The sequence below is a fragment of the Carcharodon carcharias genome, chromosome 21 (assembly GCF_017639515.1).
Source record: "Carcharodon carcharias isolate sCarCar2 chromosome 21, sCarCar2.pri, whole genome shotgun sequence".
In the NCBI taxonomy this organism is placed as follows: Eukaryota; Metazoa; Chordata; class Chondrichthyes; order Lamniformes; family Lamnidae; genus Carcharodon; species Carcharodon carcharias.
The window spans coordinates 1,700,064-1,706,063 of record NC_054487.1 but is presented as its reverse complement, the minus strand read 5'-3'; positions in this window follow the sequence as shown (position 1 = coordinate 1,706,063).

Genomic DNA, 6,000 nt, shown 5'->3' with positions numbered 1-6,000 from the left:
TGGTGAATGCTAGTAGATGTATGGGAATGAAGGAACATAGAAGTCAGGCAGGAAAAAACACAGGGAGAGTTTGGAAGGTTTTTGACTTCATTTCATCAATAATTTATTCTGGAGGCACCGAAAGGGAAGAAAAGGGAGCAGCGCAGTTAGCAGGATTCAAACCTGCAGTGGGAAGATTCCCAATGGGTTTCGAATCCAACCTTAACCACTCGGCCACAGCAATGAGCCTTCAATGAGTATTAATGTTGTTCATATAAAATCTTGGGATGGCTACAGCAGAGGAAGAGGACATTCGGCCCGATTGATTCCAGGTCACCCTGCAAATTATACTGCCTTGTTCTGCCGACCAAAATAAAGCACTGCAAACGTCAGTGCCAGGAAAACCAACCCTGACATATTTGCTCAGGTGAGGAACCAGCTGAAGCTTTCAATATTGGTTTTCTTAACTCTGAGTTTCCAAATGGGAATTGGACAATGGCTTGAAAGCGAGAAAAATATGGTTAAGAAGAAAGAGAAAGGAAATTGAGATTAATTAGACAGCTCTTCGTACAAAACTGACAAAGACACGATGGATGTAAGGGCCTCTTACTGCACTGTGCCATTTGATGATGACATTGTTGATCAGTCTGTCTCCAGCATTCCTAATGAGAACAGCCGAATTCCAATTCTTCAAAACAAAGACCCAAAGTGCTGCTGCATGACGTCACTGTTTAACATTCCAGACAGCTCCATTGGGCTCTTTACAGCGCAGGGTTTATCGAGGCGAGTGGGATGATATTCATACAGAACAGCGGGTTGAAACCTGGCAAGAGCATTTTCCAAGCTTGTTTAAAAGAGTGTGAGCGAAAGTTCGACAATTTACGTTTGTTGTAAATGTGAACACAAGGGTTGGGATCCTGCTGACTAAAGTTTTCATCATTTTTGATTTTATCCAAATTAATTATCAGTTGATTAGAAGGAAATCCATCCAAATACGTCCGTCTTTTCTGATTTCCATTCATTTTTCAGCATTCAGGAAATTTGCTTTCGGAAATAGAAAAACGTGGAGACAATTTGGTGATATCTTTGATTTCTGGGCCTGTGTCTCTCCTTAGGCCTCTGTCACTCTCGATGTATATCTCTGTGTCTGCTCCTCTGTGATTGTCAACGTGGATCAGTTCCCCGAGGGGGTTAAAATGTTTTCAACATCGCAAACTTGATTCGCATGAGTTGTGCGAATTCATGTTAAAATGTCGCAGAGAAAAGTATCAGCAAGAAAGATAAAACAGGAGGCTGGCCTTTTCTATTTCGATCCTACAACAGCAACTTATCTTCCTAAATCTTTAACCTAATAAAATGTCACAAGGCGTTCCCCAGGATCATTATATAACAAAGCGTGACACCGAGTCTCATATTCGGTCAGGTGACTAAAAGCTCGGTCAAAGGGGGAGGCTTTAAAAACTGTCTTAAAGGAGGAAAGTATTGATTTCATGTTCCAGCTCACAGCAATGGTTCTTCTCATTGGCGATGAAGTCACTGTGTTCAAACTGAAGCAGACCATTTGGCCGGAGAAAGTTGTCTCTGGTAAACGAGTTCGGGAATGAAAGAAAAGTCAAATGTAGCTTGCATAATCCATCTGTCCAGCTTTATTGATTGTTTCCCTGATGTCCAGTGACTGGGAATCGGCGCTTTCATTTGACCAACAGCGAATAGGATGGAGGTTTTTGGAAATTGAAAGTTACACATGAACAGCTAGTGGGACTATTTCACCTCACTGTCTATTTCATGTTCCAGCTCCCAGCAACCGTTGTTTTCATTGGCTGAAGAAGTCGTTTGGGTTGAACCAAAACAGGCAGTTTTGTGAAGAGATCTGAACTGAAAACCAATAGGCAAAAGGAACGTAGATAAACCAAATTGAAAAATGCTGCTGCAGATTCCCTGGTGTTGTCGTGGTCAGGATGCAGTGCAACCCCGGTACGATTCCCTGTCAGGCAATGTCGAGTTAATGAGTTTGTACGAACAAGTGTTGATTGCTCATTGATTGGAAACTTTTAAAAGCTCCACCAGAATCAGAGGAGTGAGAGTTTAAGTTTCGCCTCAGAGCTGGGAAATATCACACTTGGTCCAAGTGTAGTGAGGGTACAAAGGGAGAAGAGCAGTGCATAGCACTGACTGTAGAAATGTTGGTTTGAGGCACAATATGGGTGGGGAAAAGTGCGAATTTTGGTGCCTAGAGTTTGCACTGGCACAGATATCACTCCTGATGGATCAACCAATCTGCACTTTGAAAGCAGCACGCCCGGCCGAATGGCCTCTTTCTGTGCTGTGACTTTCGATAATTTTATGTTTCCCACCAGCACGGGTCATTCTGCCATTTTGTAACCCATTTGAGCGAGATGTACTTTCTTACCTTGTATTTGGCTTTTTTGAAACCAAAACACGGAGTAAATTCAACGAGTTTTCTTGTCATTTCCAGCACGAGATTGGTCACGAGACTAAATTAGCGACACATTAATGGTGCCAATCCTTCACTGCAGCTCACCGTGTCCAAAGAGCACTGTTATCATCAGCCTGTTCTGAACCATCTTGCAGTACATCTGCTGAACAATATAAGCTTATCACAGCTCTGCTTTCTTCACATTGAAACCCAGTGTGAAAATCAATTCAAAAGCTGAACAACTAGGAGGAGAGTGACTGTGGATAATCGGCACTGGACACATTCCTGTAATCAGTATCTGGGAGAACCAGGAAGGTGAGATTCAGGTGTCTCTTTACCCACGTGTTTTACCCATTCCCACGAACTGACTGTGTCTACATCAAGCAGTTAGTTGACCTGGCGGCTGAACGGTCAGAGGGAGCTGGAGGTGAGGCAGGGACAGAAGCGGAAAGAGATGCGACATGAAATTACTTTCAATTTGATGTGTATCAGTTGCTCTCAGTGGTGAATGTCTGTTTTCTAAGTTTCACAGGAGCCGCAGTGATTAGTTGGTGTTTTTTTTTTAAGCAGTAAGATGTAAAAATAAAAAGATAAAAGCAAATTATTGCGAATGATGGAAATTTGAAACAAACACAGAAAATGCTGGAAAAACTCAGCAGCTGGAAGGAGAAACAGAGTCAATGTTCTCAGTCTGTACGACGCTTATTCAGATTTTTAAACAGCACCCAGCTTGGGGCACTAAACCACGACCCTGAGATGAAGAGTCACATGTTCCACGGGCTGAGCTAGCCGGGAATGTGTGAAGCTGCTTCGTATCCCAACATACATGGATGGTTTTGTTGCTTTCCACCTGATACCTCAGCTTGGTCGGAATTTTAAAGTATGGAACATAATCGGCCGACAAATGTCCCAAGGTTGCAATGCATTCCTCTCAATCATCAATAACATCATTCACATCTTCCCCTTCTGAGCTGCACCTCCTTCCAAATACTGTGATCCATTTTCCTCAGGATTTTCTCCTGCATTTAATACTTACCTGCTTTGTCCTCATTTTGAAATTATTGGCATCAACATCCAACACAAATTGAGTTGCAAACCCGATGGACAAACAATGGAAAACAAGTCACTCAGTAACAAATCCCATGGTGCTAATTTTCAGATTCACAACAGTCAGCTTTTCAATAAAATGAAGGAATTTTACAGTGAAAAGATTAGAAAGTTTGTGTGACTTTTATTTGTAACTGACTCATTCGGGTAATCTGTAAATGTTTGTCGGAGGTTTAGTGACCAGGATATAATCTACCTGTGTTTTCCTGAGCCTGTGCTCGGTGTATTGGGAGGTTTGGCCCGGGTTGGAGTATCTTGTGTCCCAGGGATGGGCAGTAACCCGCTGACTGAAGCTGCAGTCACTGCTTTCTGCGGGCAGCGGGTGATTGGAGAGTGCGGGGCGGAATATTGCTGCCTTGCTGCTTTTCCCTGTCTCACTCACTTTGGAAATGAGGAAGAGGGAAGAATTGATGGATTTCTTTGAATCCAGTAACTTCATAGGTTTCCAGTGTGTTGGATATCGGTACATGGTATGCCTAATTGTTTTCCCATTAATTTGAAATGAATATCCGGAAAAAAAAGCCACTTATCTGGGAGCTCACTGGATAACTGTGGAGCCGACAACATTTCTGGAATATTGACATTTCGTTCAAGGACCCAAAGACAGCCAGAAACTGTGTGACAGTGAAGGCTGATGGGGAGAAAACAGTGACAGCTTCGTCCCTGAGTGGTTTTGATCCACCAACCTTTCAGTTAATAGGCGAATGTGCTAACCGATTGCACCACAGAGACCAATGAGGACATTGCTAGCGTGTCAGTGAGTTAAAGCTTCAGATTGCAGCGAACGGAATGGCAATTGCTCTCTATCAGTTTTACTCTTCCAAAATAAAGGTTGGGATATTCATTGTGGATACATGGAAACCGTCTGATCCCACCCACTGCAGACACATTCATGTCACTGGGTATCAGCTCTCCTACAACTGGTGCCGTCTCCCTTTGAGCCTTTCGGTGCCTTGACTGTTATCAAGTATTCTGATTTTCCTGAAGCCGTTGTTTGGTTTGAATTCCTGATGTGTAGTAACGTGAATCCTTTCAATGCCTCTGATCATTTAACTTTACTGATAGCATCGGAGTCAATGTTCCAGCATCTTAAAGAAGGTAAAGGTGCCTTGGCTCTGTCTGGTCATTTGGACAGTTCACCCTTCTTTCACCTCTGATTCCGGTTTCCAAAGTTTTTCTGAAGATTCATAAAACTGGAGTCTGGGTTTTTTGATTTGGTTCCTTCTCCATTTTCCCACCTGCCGACTGACAATATTTTCCAAAATCTCATCTCAATCCACCACCTTGCATCATGTCCAGAGATGAGGAAATTCAATTTGGTGGAGGGGTTATAGAGACCCGGATTGTTCTATTTAAAATAAAGATGGTTTAACGGAGAATTCATGGAGCTGGTCAAAATTATGGGAGTGGGAGCAGTGGGGACGGGCGCTCTTCACTGACGGGAGTCAGTAACCAGAGGACTGGGATTTAAGATACTTAAATAAGGACAGACTTGCATTTATATAGCGATTGTCCCGACGAGTGGATGTCTCAAAGCACCAGCCAATTAAGTTCTTTTTTGGAATAAGAATAGAAAATGTTGGAAAACTCAGCAGGTTTCTCTCTCCACAGATGCTGTCAGACCGGCTGAGTTTTGCCTGCATTTTCTGTTTTCCATTTCCTGATTTCTGCAGTATTTTGCGTTTATTGAAGTGGAGCCATTGTTGTAATGCAGGGAACACGGCAGCCAATCACCGCTCAGTAAACAGCCAAAACCAGGCACGTCACAATGAGCAGACCAAATGCGGTTGGTTGAGGGTTAAACACTGACCAGGCCACGTGGCTGCAACGTGAACACACAGATTTTGAAAATGGCTCTGTCCAGTTATGAACCAGAGAACGTTTCACGTGTTGGACAAACATGATAATCGCTGCACCACAGAAACAGGAAACAGTGCGAAGGCTCAATGGGCTTCACTAAAATGTACAGCTGTGACGTCATGCAGTAGCACTTTGGGTCTTTGTTTTGAAGAAATGGGATTCGGCTGTTCTCATTAGGAATGCTGGAGACAGACTGATCAACAATGTCATCATCAAATGGCACAGCGCATAAGTGGTCTTTTGGGCAATCATATCCATGTCCGTTTTGTACAGAGATTTCCAGTTAATCTCAATTTCGTTGCCTCTTTCCATAACTCTTTTCTTAACTCCCTTTCAAGTCATTGTCCAATTCCCTTTTGAAAACTCTGAGTTAAGACAAACAATATTGAAAGAGGTGCAGGATCTTCTGCAGTGCCTCTGCACAGTGTGTGAAAAGTAACAAAGTTTCCCTGACCAAATTTCCCCAGCGTTCTCTAATTTCCATTCGTCTGCAAGGATTCACAAAAGTTACAGCTAGAAATGGAAGAAAAGCAGTGCGATGTTGGTGTCATACTTGCTTTCTGGGTGTTTGTCTCTCCTTAGACACTTGCTCCCTGTCACTCTCGGTCTGTCTGTGT